We start from the raw sequence: 16,728 nt of genomic DNA on the forward strand, positions 1-16,728 counted from the left end.
AATAAAAGTTTTTCAATGAAAGACCTCGGTGAAGCTGCTTATATATTGGGCATCAAGATCTATAGAGATAGATCAAGACGCTTAATAGGACTTTAACAAAGCACTTACCTTGACAAAATTTTGAAAAAGTTCAAAATGGATCAGGCAAAGAAAGGATTCTTGCCTGTGCTACAAGGTGTGAAGTTGAGTCAAACTCAATGTCCGACCACAGCAGAAGATAGAGAGAAAATGAAAGATGTTCCCTATGCTTCAGCCATAGGCTCTATCATGTATGCAATGCTGTGTACTAGACCTGATGTATGCTTAGCAATAAGCTTGGCAGGAAGGTACCAAAGTAATCCAGGAGTGGATCACTGGACAACGGTCAAGAACATCCTGAAATACCTGAAAAGGACTAAGGATATGTTTCTCGTGTATGGAGGTGACAAAGAGCTAGTCGTAAAAGGTTACGTCGATGCAAGCTTTAACACTGATCCGGACGATTCTAAATCGCAAACCGGATACGTGTTTATATTAAACGGTGGAGCTGTATGTTGGTGCAGTTCTAAACAAAGCGTCGTGGCGGGATCTACATGTGAAACAGAGTACATAGCTGCTTCTGAAGCAGCGAATGAAGGAGTCTGGATGAAGGAGTTCATTTCCGATCTAGGTGTCATACCTAGTGCGTCGGGACTAATGAAGATCTTCTGTGACAATACTGGTGCAATTGCCTTGGCAAAGGAATCCAGATTTCACAAGAGGACCAAGCACATCAAGAGACGCTTCAATTCCATTCGGGACCAAGTCCAAGTGGGAGACATAGAGATTTGCAAGATACATACGGATCTGAATGTTGCAGACCCGTTGACTAAGCCTCTCTCACGAGCAAAACATGATCAACACCAAGACTCCATGGGTGTTAGAATCATTACTATGTAATCTAGATTATTGACTCTAGTGCAAGTGGGAGAATGAAGGAAATATGCCCTAGAGGCAATAATAAAGTTATTATTTATTTCCTCATATCATGATAAATGTTTATTATTCATGCTAGAACTGTATTAACCGGAAACACGATACATGTGTGAATACATAGACAAACATATAGTCACTAGTATACCTCTACTTGACTAGCTCATTAATCAAAGATGGTTATGTTTCCTAACCATAGACATGTGTTGTCATTTGATTAATGGGATCACATCATTAGGAGAATGATGTGATTGACATGACCCATCCTGTTATCCTAGCACATGATCGTTTAGTATTCTGCTATTGCTTTCTTCATGACTTATACATGTTCCTGTAACTATGAGAATTATGCAACTCCCGTTTACCAGAAGAACACTTTGGGTACTACCAAACGTCACAACGTAACTGGGTGATTATAAAGGAGTACTACAGGTGTCTCCGAAGGTACATGTTGAGTTGGCGTATTTCGAGATTAGGTTTTGTCACTCCGATTGTCGGAGAGGTATCTCTGGGCCCTCTCGGTAATACTCATCACTTAAGCCTTGCAAGCATTATAACTAATGAGTTAGTTATGAGATGATGTATTACAGAATGAGTAAAGAGACTTGCCGGTAACGAGATTGAACTAGGTATTGGATAGCGATGACCAAATCTCGGGCAAGTAACATACCGATGACAAAGGGAACAACATATGTTGTTATGCGGTTTGACTGATAAAGATCTTCGTAGAATATGTAGGAACCAATATGGGCATCCAGGTCCCGCTATTGGTTATTGACCAAGAATGGTTTTAGGTCATGTCTACATAGTTCTCGGACCCGTAGGGTCCGCACGCTTAACGTTTCGATGACCGTTTTATTATGAGTTTATAAGTTTTGATGTACCGAAGTTTGTTCGGAGTCCCGGATGTGATCACGGACATGACGAGGAGTCTCGGAATGGTCGAGACATAAAGATTGATATATTGGAAGCCTATGTTTGGACATCGGAATAGTTCCGGGTGAAATCGGCATTTTACCGGAGTACCGGGAGGTTACCGGAACCCCCCAGGGGTTAATGGGCCTACATGGGCCACGAGGGAGAAGAGGGAAGGAGCCAGGAGGGGGCCGCGCGCCCCTCCCCCTCCTAGTCCGAATAGGACAAGGGAAAGGGGGCGGCGCCCCCCCTTTCCTTCCCCTCTTCCTCCTCTTTCCCCCCCTTCTCCTACTCCTACTTGGAAAGAGGGAGTCCTACTCCCGGTGGGAGTAGGACTCCCCCCCTTGGCGCGCCCTCTAGGCCGGCCGCCTCCTCCCCCCTGGCTCCTTTATATATGGGGGCGGGGGGGGGGGGGCACCCCAAAGACACACAAGTTGATCTACGGATCGTTCCTTAGCCGTGTGCGGTGCCCCCTTCCACATATTCCACCTCGGTCATATCGTTGCGGAGTTTAGGCAAAGCCCTGCGCCGGTAGAACATCATCATCGTCACCACGCCGTCGTGCTGACGGAACTCATCTCCGGAGCCTTTGCTGGATCAGAGGGCCGGAGATCGTCATCGAGCTGAACGTGTGCTGAACTCGGAGGTCCCGTACGTTCGGTGCTTGGATCGGTCAGATTGTGAAGACGTACGACTACATCAACCGCGTTGTGCTAACGTTTCCGCTTACGGTCTACGAGGGTACGTGGACGAACACTCTCCCCTCTCGTTGCTATATCATCACCATGATCTTGCGTGTACGTAGGAATTTTTTTGAAATTACTACGTTCCCCAACAGCCGCATGGCGGTTGATTGGTCGTGGGCGTCTCCGCTTCCCCACGCTGCCACGGCAACCACTCGACTTGACAAGTCCCTGCATGCAGAAACGGGTCGTGATTACCTGAGATCGTGGTGGCAGACGGTTGGTCTCCTCCGGACTATATGTACGGACGGGCGAGAGCCCCTGCAGTCCATCCCTTCCTGCTACTCTCTTTCTTCTTCTTCCTCTCCCTTGCTCCACCTCACTCCAATGGCGCCGATCCGCCGGTTTTCCACAAAAGAGAAGGGGAAGGCCCCCCGAGAGGGTCCTGACCCGCTCCCACCAAAGAAGCGACCTATCCCCGGCCGCCCCGACGTGGTTGTTTGGCAGGGGTCATCGCGGCCCTAGTACGAGCGGCCACCACCTGGGTTTCCGCTGCCCTTGTACGCCCGAATCGAGGGCCCTGGAGAAGAAGCCGTCGAGCGACATCGCCGGCGCCGCAGGCGACGCCGGTGAGTCACGGCAGTACGCGTCGTCACCCCGGCGTCCATGCTGAGAGCTCTTCTCGTGAGCTCGTGCTTCACGCCGCCATGTCTCCTCGATCTTGGGTTCGCCTTCCTCCCTCCTTTGCCTTCGATATGCCATCGAGTGGGTCTCTGGAGCTCTGGCTGTAGCACGCTGACTGCAGCACCCTTGCGACCGGAGCGGAGGTTGCGGTCGTCGCTCCGGGCAAGGTCTTCATGACCCGGGGATGGGGCGAGATCGCCCGGGTCTGCCAGACAAGTGGTGCCCTCGTAATTCATCTTGAATACGACGACGCCTCCTTGATGTTATTGAAGGTCTTCGACGCGGAAGGCCGCCGGTTGGAGTGCTGCCCCGAGAAAGCGGCCGGGGTACCGGCGTGGCAAGGGCCAGGCCGGCCAACCGCCTCCCCAGCAGCTCCTCAGCCAGCAGCGGAGGAGCCAGAGGATCCAGCGACTCCGCCAAGCTTCATGCGACTCCGGAGACGAGCGACGACAGCTACGAGGCCCCGAGCTCGCGTTGCGCTCGGAGCAAGGCATCCGCGTCAGGCCGTCGGCACCACTGATCTGGATGGGGTTGGTGCCGGCGCCTAATGGCCCACTGTTGATGATGGCATCTCCTGCGGAGGCGCGCGTAGTTAACGCTCCTTAGGATTAGCACATTTTGTTCCCTGCAAGGAATCGAAATGACACCCCATGGGGGTATGTAAGGCGCCTGCCATGTCTTTTGTGAATTGTACATCCTTATCATGAATCGATGCGAGATGCGTGTTCTGCCCCGGCTCTGTTCCCCCATTCTTTCCTCACGAGGGCTTGGTGCTCTCCGCTGATAGGTCCCGGTCCCCAGGCAGGCTTCAGCCGTCGCTGGTATGCCAGGTCACGATGCCGTGGTTAAGGCGAGGAGGTGAGAGGCCCAAGGTCCAGTAAGAGCCCCTGAGTCGCGATGCTCAGGAGGTCCCCTTTAGCGCTCAAGCAGCCTCCGCTGGGTGAGAAAGGCATGCAACATTGCCGTGACAGAGCTGCAATAGGCGAGGGTTTGACGTTGAGTCGATTTAGCTTTCGTGTGACTTGTCTCATAGGTTTGGAGTAGTCCTTCGGCGAGGTGCCGGGCCTGCGTGCCGGCAGCTGGGGTGTTGCTGGGTCAGGCCCTCATGAGCTTCTCCCCTCTTCCCCGCACTTTCCTTCATGCTCTACGTCCTCAGGTCGCGGCCCTCGAGCAAGCTCAGCTGCCGTTGGTATGACAGGTCGCGATGCCGTGGGTCAAGGCCAGGGGGTGAGGGCTGGAGAGCCAGTAAGAGCCCGTGAGTCATGATGCTCAGGCGCCCCCCTTTTAACGCGCGAGCGGATCGTGCGGGGGAGTGGGAGAGAGAGCTCGCGACGCCCCCCGTGGTACTCCTGAAGCGGATCCTGCACGCCAATCATGAGGGAAAACAAGGTCTGCCATTACGGTTGCCAACCAGCCATTGGTTGCTCCGAGGGAGTGATTGGGGCACTGAGGGCCTGGCGAGGTGGTGCTATGCAGGGCTGCTGCGGCCAGAGCTCTGCCGCTCAGATTTGTCGGTGTTGTAGGGACGGACCCATGCGCAAGCGTCGTGCCAGAGCGAGCGGCTCCAAAGGTAGGTGTCAATCGAGTGAGCGATTATCTCAAGCAGGTTAATCATGAAGAAGCAAATCAACTTAGATAGATGCGGAGAAAGCAAACGCCACTAGGTCAGGCCCAAGGAGCTTGGGGATGATGCAGCCCGAGGGGCACCCCCAACAAGGTAAGCAGAAGACATAAGCAAAACGGATACATGCCGCAGGGACAGACCCACGCGACCTGGGAATGATGCAGCCCTGAAGGCACTCCCAGCTGAAACGAATATTGAAAAGAAGTCACCTGATGCTGTTGCAGAGCGAGTGTTGGAGCAGTTGGCGGTGCTGGGTGAAGAAGCCGATCCTCACGAGCCCTCGGGACTCCGAGCCTCGGGAGGCTCAGGAGGTCCGGGTGGACTGACGAGGTCCATCTCCATCTCCCCCATGAGCGCGCGATGCTGAGCTTCCAGAATGCTCCTCATCAGGCGCTGGTGGGCTGCAGTCGCGTTCGGCAAGCCGAAGGGCATGTGAACGAAGCTGTGCGGTGGGCCCGTGCAACGCCCCACGCGCGAAAGCCAGAAGCACTCCTGAGAAGCGACTCGATTGAGCCCTGGGTAGTCGATGCAGACGCGCAGCCCACCATCCTCGCCTGGATGGGGAGCTACGCCGGGCAGATGGCGGTTGCCGCGCATGACTCTCGATTCCTCCAACTCCTGAGCGGCCTTGGTGATGAACTCCTAAGGGTTGGGTCCTTCCTTCCTTACGCCTCCCCGAGGGAAGCGTGCCGTGAAGCACGCCTCCAAGTTGTGCCCAAGCGCCTCCCTCGTGACCTTGGCAAAGTTGGTGGCTCCCCAGGAGAGAGCCTCCGAGCCCTGCCCGAGGAGGGCGCCGGGCAAGCCTTCCTATGCTATGGAGGGTGGCGCCCCTTGGATGGGCGCATGTCTAGATGTGGCACCTCCGGAGGTGCCTGCCTCCTGAGGCTTTGAACCAGGTGATGTCTTCTTCTTCTTGGGAGCTACTCCAGGGAGGTTTCCACTCTTGTTGTCCGGGTCCTCGATTGACGCGGCCTGGAAGGCGCGCTCGAGGGAGCACACCGCATCCTTCTCTTCACAGGGGACCGTGATGACCCCACCGCTTCCTGGCATCTTCAGGACGTTGTAGCCATGGTGAGTCACTGCCATGAACTTGGCCAAGGCTAGGTACCCGAGGATGGCATTGTATGGCAGGCGAAAGTGGGCGACGTCGAAGTCAATGAGCTCGGTGCGGTAGTTGTTGTGATGTCCAAAGGTGACAGGAAGGCGGACTTGTCCTATCGGGACAGTGGAACCATCAGTGACTCCTGAGAAAGTCTTGGTTGGCTGAAGCTGATCATATGGCACTTGGAGATTGTTGAACGTCTCGACGGACAGAACGTTGAGTCTTGCTCCGCCATTGATGAGGGTCCTGGTGACTTGCACATTGCTGATGACTGGGGAACAAAGCATTGGGAGGATACCGGCCGTTGCCACGCACTTGAGCTGATCCGCTGAGCTCAACGTGATGGCGCATGCAGACCACCTGAGAGGGCGCGTGGCCTCAAGCTTGGGGAGGACTGCATTCAGCTCGCGAGCAAATTGCTTGAAGATGCGTTGTGAGGCTGGGGCCTGAGCACCACCCAGGATGCAAGCGATTGCATGTGGCTCCTGGAAGCCCCCAGCCCCCTCGTCCTGATGATGGTCTTCATTCCTTCTTGGTGGTGATGGCAGAGGAGGAAGGCCTGCGTTGCCCTGCGGGCGATCCTCACGAGGCTGATCTCTCCAAGCTCCCTTGTGAGGCTGGTCCTGCCAGCGGTCCTCGCGAGGCCGGTCACTCCACCCTGGGCGCGGGCCACGGTCGTCCCATCGTCCTCCACCTCTGGCTCCGCCTCGGCCGTAGCCCCGATCGTTGTGCTCGGGGCGCCGTCTGACGCGGCCTTCTCGTACGGCCCTAAGCTCTTGGCATTCGATGGTGTTGTGGGTGTGGAGATCGTGCTACACACAGTACCGACTGCCCTTGGACGACTCCGGCTGGTCCCTGCCGCGCTTGGTGTCTGGCTCTGCTGCGAGCACAGCTGCTCCCTTGCGCTTCACATCTTTGGCCTTGGCTTTCTTCTCTTCTGGGTCTGCTGCTGGGAGCTCGAGAAGGGAGAGGCGTCCCTCCTCAGCCCTTGAACACTTGGTCGCCAGGTTGAACAGCTCCAGTGACGTGCACAAATCTTCATGGATTGCCAGCTCCTCCTTCATCTTGACGTCGCAAACACCATCAGAGAACGCAGAGATAATGGCCTCCTCAGTCACCCTGGGAATCTTGAGGCGAGTATTGTTGAAGCGCTGGATGTACTTCTGCAATCCAGGCTGCTGCTTGATGCAGCGCAGGTCACCCATGGCCAGTGGACGGTCGTGAGTGCCCTGGAAGTTGGCGATGAAGCGGGTGCGCATCTCGTCCCAGGAGGAGATCGTGCCAGGAGCCAGGTTCAGGAGCCAGGTGCGGGCACCGTCCTTGAGTGCCATGCGAAACCAGTTCGCCATGACCTTTTCTTCCCCGTTGGCGGCTTTGATGCCCAACTCGTAGAGCTGTAGGAACTTCGCGGGGTCTGCAGTGCCGTCGTAGCGAGGAGGCAGGTCAGGCTTGAACTTGCATGGCCAGGCAACACTGCGTAGCTCGGGGGTGAAGGCGTGACAGCCTGCGGTGTCCACCGGAGCCCTCTGCTGATGCTGGGCTTGCTCCTGGATATTCCCACGTGCCGCCGCTTGGAGCAGCGCGGGGTCTTGACGTGGTGGCGCAGGGATGCGGTCATGGCGCACCGGTGCCGGGAGCACGCAGTGTCACCTTCTTGGGGACGAGGGATTTCTTGGCAGCTCCCTTCTTGTCGCGCAGCCGCCGGACGCAGTGGATCTCGTCCTGGGGCCGCGCGCCTTGGAGCCAGGGCGCCTTCTTGGGGAGGAGGTGGCGGAGGCACCTCCTGATCTGCGCCTCCTGCGCAGGATGGAGGGCGAGGCAGCGAGAGGGACGGCATAGGGGAGCCCCCTGCGGCACTGACGAGCTCGGTGATGCGGGCGAGCCAGTCCTCGTAGAGGTCGTCGACGTGAAGGTAGTGCAGGAGCTCACACGCCAGGAGCAACGCGGCGTGCGCGCCAGTAGGGGCACACGGGCGTGGGACGACGAACCGGCTGGAGTCAGCGACGGGGTGGCGGTGCGGCCTTCCCGCCGCACCGAAGGATGCAGAGATGAGGCCTGCTGCTCGTTCCTCGCTGGGCCTGTGGCGGTGTTGGCGGCAGGAGACGGGGAACGACAGGGGCACCCGTCGACGGGCGCCGTCTGGGCGACGCGGGCGGCGAGAGCAGCCCGACGCTCGGTGCGAGCTCGGCGAGCATTAGCCATGCACACGACGGAAGATCGAATGCGAACAACGGAAGAAAGATTCCGACGCACCCCTACCTGGCGCGCCAAATGTCGGATGTTGGGTTCCGGCAGACCCTTAAGGTTCGAACACTGGGGTGCGCACGAAGATCTCTCCCCTACCGTTCTACGTCCGATCGCCTCATGAGATCTGAGCTGAAAACGATGAACAATACAAGGGACACGAGATTTATACTGGTTCGGGCCACCGTTGTGGCGTAAAACCCTACTCCAGTGTGTGGTGTGGTGGATTGCCTTAGGGGCTGATGATGAACAGTACAGGGGAAGATCAGCCTCGCGAGAGGTGTTCTTGAGCTGATGCGATGAACTGCTTGGGTGAGTTCAATCGCCTCTCTCTCTCTAGTCTTCCCAAAATCTGGCTCCGATGCCTCTCTACTGTGGTGGCTAGTCCTATTTATAGAGGCCTTGGACCTCTCCCCAAATATTGAGCGGGAAGGGCGCCAACAATGGCCATTTCGAAGGGGAACACCCAGTACAAGTTATCCTGACTAAAGTTGGTCTTCGGCTGCCAAAAGCACTGGCGATGATGCCGTCTTGGGCTCCACGGTGACCTCCATCCTGCCGCTCCGCTGGTCTTGGTCTCGTTGCACTGAAATGGCAACCTTTGCCTCATGCCTCGGTACTCCATGTCTGTGCTTGCCCCCTTTGCACCAAAGAGGAAACAAGGACACTGCGCTGGCCGGCGCCCGCCTGGCGCCCGCCTGGTCTCGATCGTCATGGCTTGCATCACGAGCACCTCGCGAGGTACCCTGCCTTGATCTCTCCGCCTCCTCGCGAGCTTGCCTGGCAAGGCCGTCCCTGAAGAAGCCTTGCGTCATCTACCCCGCGAGGCTTGGCCCCTCGCGAGGGTCTTAAGTCTTGTGCTGATGAAGATGGGTCGTACTGGGCCACCACTTGAGCCACGCCGTAGGCCGCAGGTAGGCAAGTCTCGGTACCCCCATTCCCTGAACGCCGACAGGTTGGCATAAAACTTAACAGTCTAGCAGATAAATGCACCACGAGAAGTTCAGAAGCTCAGTTCATTTGACATGACTGTTATGTTTTCATGCTGTATTGTCCGATGGAGCACCATAACCCTCACCTTCATTTCTCCTAGGCTCATGAACAACATAGCAAATGTCTGATAGTCTAGTTTCAAAACCATGCATATCTTGACGACATCGAATAATGTCTCTCCTTGTTTCACAAAGGGCCTCTGTTAGAGAATGGACTTGTGTCTGGAGCGCAGATATAACATTGCTTTGAGCTTGCATATCTTGATCATGAGGCAGTTTGGACGATATTGCCTTAACAACCAACCCAGTATTACGCAGGAACGTGCTTTTGGCATTGTTAGTGGACATGTACTGATCCACTGCAGCAAGAGCTGACATTGCGGTTATAGTTGCCTCGCCACCTTCAGAAGGTGGCGGTTCCACCATTTTACCATAGCTCGCTGAAAAGTTGTGGGTTTTACATTAGTAGTACCAGAACAGAAGATATTAAGGAGGCAGCAAAACCAAACAAAATAGCTTTGGTCTATATACAGAACTTATTCTGGTGAACCCATGTAAAATATTAGTTGTATTTTATTGCAAAGTACATAATAAAACCAGGTTCCAAACATATGACCATGTACCATCGCTAATGTATTTCCTATTTCTTCACATTGTATTGAGGGCTAAGGATAAAGAGACGAAGTTTATAATACGGTAAGCATAGTATGACATCATTCATATCACAAAACAACTGAGAACAGACAAACATGCAATTACAATGTTGTGTGGGCAAGTCCAGCATGGAACTAGATTACGGGTCAAGATCAAAGGAACATCACTCCTCTCTTTAAACCTTGTAAGGTGCAATGATACGCTAAGACAATTGTGTATAAAATTGAAACGAGTAATAGACATTGGCTGCAAACCATGCAGTTCAAGGCACAAGTCAGAGTAAGTAGTAGTTAAAAGGCATGAGGATTAAGGACTTACAACAGCGACTTTGACTGGTGTAGTCATGCCCTTCTTCTTGCTGGAGTGACAGTCCTTGAAGATTTCCATAGCATTTGGTTTAGGTACTTTTTGGTACTTGCGGGCTTTCCTCTGCATTTCGAACAAGTCAATATAGATCTAATAATATGGTACAGCGAAAAGAGTGAAACAACAGCTAATTACAAGAGCCTCGCAGTGTGCAATATAGCTACGAGACCCTGTTGTCTGTTGGAATTTCACTTTCGTACGGTTGGCCTTGTTCTTTGAACAGTTCACCTACAAGAAGATAGATTTGTGTGGCACATGCGTAAAATAGGACTTCAACATGTGATCTGATCACATATATATAATATACCTGATACTTCGGATCAGACCAGTGTTTAACAAGGCCCCTCCAGTCTTCATCCAATATATTTTCCACTGGAGATGTTTGGGAAAGTTCACTGTTAGCCTTGCCTTCAAAGTGAGTTTTCCTCAAGTTATACCGATACTGTCGCAGAGCAGACTTGAAAACATGGGTGCAAGCTTGTCTGGTTGCATCATCTTGGCTATCCAACTTGAACCTCATCTGTTGAAAATTATGGGAGTCTCATTATCAGCAACCTAGAAAGTATGGGACAGAGCAAGACGCTATTACTAGTTTCCATACATAACCATACTTACAGATAAATGTTCAAGGAAGGTGTTGAACTGGGTTTCATCTTTGTCATTCTTGTACTGAATCCATGTTGGGAGGATACATACATGACACCTAATGGCAACCGCTGCCTCTGATACTAACTTGGCTGACTCTGTAGCATCACATGGCCTTTTTAAACCTGCCTCAAAACGGATCTCCATTCTTCCTCCTCTAGATTTAGTTAACCTATCGAGCATTATCCCTGACGTTTGTTTCCTCTTGCGCCTAGGTGCTAGTCCAACAACGAACATAAGAAGTGTTAGTGTACATCAAACTGTGAGACTACATATAAAGAAGCATGCAACTGTAACCTGACTCCAGCAACTACCTTCCTGCTGTTGAAGCTCACAAGGTTCATCTAATATTGCCAACTCGTCTTGTGTCAAGAGTTCTTGGGAAGTAGTGTCAAGTGGCAGGGGAGCTTGGGAATGTGCTGCTAGCTCAGTTGACGCACGAGTAAGTCGTGCAGCTGGTAGTACTGTGGTAGGTGTTGCAAGAACTAGGGTTGTCTCTGCTTCTTTGGTGGCAGCTATTTGTTTCTGTTTGGCTTTTTTTGCAGCTCGTATAGCATGGGATGCCGTGTTTGTAGAATTTTCCGCTGGACTTTGACCTTCTATTGCACCATCAGTACCAGCAGAATCTACAGGATTCATCCGCTTCTCATTCCCTGCCATTCTGTGTTGAAAGCACAAGTGCTCCCTAGGTGGTTTTGGTAATTAATGTCAACATATCTCTTGTTCGACTAACACTTTTATCTAGTATGTTTCCGATAAGTTCAACAATGGAGTGGCATGGACTAAAGGATGTGGGAACTCCTTTAAGATGCTAAGGACAAAGGATTGGCTCAAGCTTCAAGCTCAAGACTCTTCATTTTACATTTTAGTGATCCAAGATCACATTGAGTCTATAGGAAAAGCCAATACTATCAAGAAGGGATTAGGTGTTGCTTAATGAGTTTCTTGCTCCACAGTGCTTAGTGATATGCTCCAAAACCCTCAACTACTTTCCCACTTCCACACATATGACCTAAACCTAAAGTCAAACTCGGCCACACCGATTCTTTCTATCCGGCGCCACCGAGTTCAAATGTCGTAGCCCCTGCCACAAACCCTAGACAAATTGGTCTCACCGATAGGGATCTCGGTGTCACCGAGATGGGATTGTAATCTCTCTATGTATGTCCATTACCAAAATCGGTCTCACCAAGTTTGAGCAATCGGTACTACTGAGATTACAATGCAAACTCTCTGGTTAACTTATTACCAAAATCGGTCCCACCGAGTTTGAGTAATCGGTCCCACCGAGTTTTCCTGACCAACTCTCTGGTTAGCTAATTACCAAAATCGGTCTCACCGAGTTTGTATAATCAGTCTCACCGAGATTACGTTATGCCCTAACCCTAACCATATCGGTCCTACCGAGTTGCATGTCGGTCCCACCGAAAATCCTAACGGTCACTAGATTTGCTAAATCGGTCCGACCGAGTTTCTCGATTCGGTCCCACCGAGTTTGGTAAATTGTGTGTAACGGTTAGATTTTATGTGGAGGCTATATATACCCCTCCACCTCCTCTTCATTCGTGGAGAGATCCATCAGAACGAACCTACACTTCCAGCATACATTTTCTGAGAGAGAGCTACCTACTCATGTGTTGAGGCCAAGATATTCCATTCCTACCATATGAATCTTGATCTCCAGCCTTCCCCAAGTTGCTTTCCACTCAAATCTTCTTTCCACCTGATCCAATGTAACGCCCCGAGACCGACGCTCCAGAAGACTTCCAGCTACTCTGAGTTTCGTCGTGTGATTTATTTGTTTGATGCATTCATCTTTGCATCATGTGCATTGCATCATGTCATCATGCCATCATCTCATAAATCTTTTGCATCTCAACTAAATAAATCGTATGGATCTTCGATCCATTTAAATCGAGGGAAATTCACATGGTGATTTCTCTTTATAACATATCCTCCTAAATATTTATGGAGCTATTATAAATATTCCATTAGATTGGAATTAACCGTAACACACTTGCAAAATTCCCATGGCCTTTCTACTTCAAGTTTGGTCCCCAAACTTTGCCAACGATTCTTACCTCTTTTATCGAGGCTCCTCCTAAATTCTTAACATTTTTGGACTCTTCCAAAATGTTATCCTAGTCCATACCATTCGAAATAAATTCAAACCTTTTCTTTTTCCCGGTCCAAACAACTCTCCTTTTTTTTCACTTCTTTTCTCTGGTTGCCCATCAGTCCACAAACCAGGCCGGCCCATTTGCTCCCAAGGCCCAGCCCCACCGACCGAACCCTAGCCCCCTAGCACGACCCTCATCTCTCCCCTCGTCCTCCCTCCAGCGCCGAATCGCTCGACCCCATCGCCCTCTCCTGCGCCCGTTCCCGATCCTCCCGCATCCCTCCTCTCGATCCCCATCTCCCTCTCGTTCCCGTGCCCGCAGCCATGGCCCTCCTTGCGCGACCCCTCTCCCTTTCCCCTAGCCGCCTCCTCCCTCCACCGGCGCCAGCCGCCCCGTCGCCCGAGCGCTCAAGAAGAGCAGCTCCTCGAGCCTCGTCGCTGCTGCTTCCTCCCTCTGCCGCCAGAGAGGAGCGAGAGCCTCTCACTCGAGCCACGCCGCCGGCCAGTCCCTCTTCCTCTCCAAGCCACGCCGGTGACCCCATCGGTGCAGCCAACTCCGGCGGCTCTCCGTCGCCTGCGCCTCCAGCGCCTGATCCCGCTGCCCGAGCCGTCCCGTCGCGCCTCCTCCACCCCGCAGCCATCGCCGGAGCTGCTCCTTTTGCCGAGCGCCACCCCGAGCCCCAAGCATCGCCCCTGCTCCCTCCTTCGCCAGCACCCTGCCTCCTTCACGCCTCCCCATCAGCATCGCCATGGCCCTGTTCGCGTGAAGCCCCTGCGCCACCACCATCAGCGCACGGCGTCTCAGACCCGTTCCGCCCCTTGCTGCTGCTGTAGGCCATGAGCTCGCGGCTACCGCACGGACGCCAAGACCGAGACCGCCCCGAACCACGTCGTCTCGCTGGATCGTCAAGACCATCTCGGTTTTTGCAAGTACCTCTACGCCCGAAGATGTTGGATGCGCCAAGTTCCACTACGATAGGCACCACTACTGTTGCTGAGAGTTTCGTCAAGTTCAACTACATCGACTACGAAACGTGAACGACTACCGTCGCCGAGACCGCAAGTACCACGACTAACATGTATGGCTACACGACGACCCGCCAAGACCCTGAACAACTACCGCCGCCGTCGTGTACCACTACTTCCACTACCGTCGCCACGTGAACAACTACTTCCGACGACGTCCCGTGAACGCCTACTTCCTCTACACCGCTCCGAATGCGAACCGTCTCGTTTGAACGCTTCGAAGGTATAACCTGAAACGACCGCCGTGGACCAAATGCACGTTGTATGAGATGCCCGTGTTTGCACCATGTCCGAATTGTTCCTTGCACGTTCACCATAAGCCATGCCACCATTATGTGGGACACCCGGAATCCGGGATCACCCCACCATCCATGCACGCATCCGCACGCCTCCTTTTGCACCGGTATCTCCGTGAGCTACCGGAACCGATATGTTGCCGTGGCATCATTTTCGGATATGTTGCCGTGGCATCATTTTCGGATATGTTGCCGTGGCACCATTTTTGTTTCGCCGCCGTGGCACCCTTTTCGTTCCGCCATGGTGACCAAATGCTCCTTATCATGCTCTATGTCAACATTTTCATAAAAACTGCATAAAACTCACATATGTCATCTGCATCATGATAACAACAATTAAAATGTTTATATTTGCCGTTTCCATTAATTTGCTAAATGCACATGAGGATTTTCCGGAATTGTTGTTTGTGTTTCCGGCCTCATTTAAACTTGCCTAAATATGTAGTTTAATTATGTTTCACCCCTTGCCATGTTTAACCACACTTAATATTGTTGTGTTCCTTAATGAGAGAGAACTAAATAATTGATGTGGTGTTTTGTCAATATGCAACTCGTTGCATATTGAGCTCCACTTAACTTGTAGTATTGTTTGTTGCACTTTGCCATGCCATGCCTCATTAAACCGGACATGCATCATACTTGTTTGTGCATCATGACTTGTTTATGCTTGTGTGTTTACTATGTTGTTTGTTTCTTTCCGGGTTGCTTCTCACGTTAGCTTCGGTTTCGTTCCGGAGTTGTGAGGATTCGTTCGTCTACGGCCGTTTGTCTTCTTCTTGGATTCGTTCTTCTTCCTTGCGGGATTTCATGCAAGATGATCATACCCTCGAAATCACTACTATCTTTGCTATGCTAGTTTGCTCGCTCTTTTGCCATGCCAATGCTGCGATGCCTACCTTTTGCTTGTCAGCCTCCCAAATTGCCATGTCAAACCTCTAACCCACCATGTCCTAGCAAACCGTTGATTGGCTATGTTACCGCTTTGCTCAGCCCCTCTTATAGCGTTGTTAGTTGCAGGTGAAGATTGAAGTTTGCTCCTTGTTGGAACATGGAGTTGTTGTTCCTTGTTGGAACATGTTTACTTGTTGGGATATCACAATATATCTTACTTAATTAATGCATCTATATACTTGGTAAAGGGTGGAAGGCTCGGCCTTATGCCTGGTGTTTTGTTCCACTCTTGCCGCCCTAGTTTCCGTCATATCGGTGTTATGTTCCCGGATTTTGCGTTCCTTACACGGTTGGGCTATAATGGGAACCCCTTGACAGTTCGCCTTAAGTAAAGCTCTTCCAGCAATGCCCAACATTGGTTTTACCATTTGCACTAACAACCTACCACCTTCCCTTGGGTTCTGCAGACTCAAGGGTCTTCTTTATTCTAACCCCCCCCCCCCCGGGCCAGTGCTCCTCTGAGTGTTGGTCCGAACTGTGCTGCCTGCGGGGCCACCTCGGGGAAACTTGAGGGTTGGTTTTACTCGTAGCTAGTCTCATCTGAGTGTGCCCTGAGAAAGAGATATGTGCAGCTCCTATCGGGATTTGTTGGCACATTCGGGCGGTGTTGCTGGTTTAGTTTTACCCTGTCGAAATGTCTTGTTGTACCGGGATACCGAGTCTGATCGGAGTGTCTCGGGTGGAGGTCTATTCCTCCGTTGACCGTGAGAGCTTGTCATGGGCTAAGTTGGGACACCCCTGCAGGGATTTGAACTTTCGAAAGCCGTGCCCGCGGTTATGGGCAGATGGGAATTTGTTAACGTCCGGTTGTAGAAAACCCGAAGTTGACCTCTTAAAATACATCAACCGTGTGTGTAACCGTGATGGTCTCTTTCCGGCGGAGTCCGGGAAGTGAGCACGGTGTTGGAGTTATGCTTGACGTAGGTTGCTATAGGATCACTTCTTGATCATACTTTTGTCGACCGTGCTTTGCCTTCTCTTCTCGCTCTCATTTGCGTATGTTAGCCACCATATATGCTAGTCACTTGCTGCAGCTCCACCTCATTACTCCATCCTTCCTATGAGCTTAAATAGTCTTGATCTCGCGGGTGCAAGATTGCTGAGTCCCCGTGGCTCACCAGATACTTCCAAAACCAGTTTGCAGGTGCCTATGTTACCGAGCAGGTGACGCAACCAAGCTCAAGGAGGAGCTCGATGAAGATCTTGCCCTTTGTGTTGTTTCGTTCTAGTTGATCAGTAGTGGAGCCCAGTTGGGGTCAATCGGGGACCTTTGTCGCATTTGGGGTTCTTCTTTTATTTTGGTTCCGTAGTCGGACCTTGATTGTATCTGTATGATGTAATGCTTTATTCATGTAATTGTGTGAAGTGGCGATTGTAAGCCAACTATGTATCTTTCCCTTATGTATTACATGGGTTGTGTGAAGATTACCTCACTTGCGACATTGCTTTCAATGCGGTTATGCCTCTAAGTCGTGC

The sequence above is a fragment of the Triticum aestivum genome, chromosome 3B (genome assembly GCF_018294505.1).
Source record: "Triticum aestivum cultivar Chinese Spring chromosome 3B, IWGSC CS RefSeq v2.1, whole genome shotgun sequence".
NCBI lineage: Eukaryota > Viridiplantae > Streptophyta > Magnoliopsida > Poales > Poaceae > Triticum > Triticum aestivum.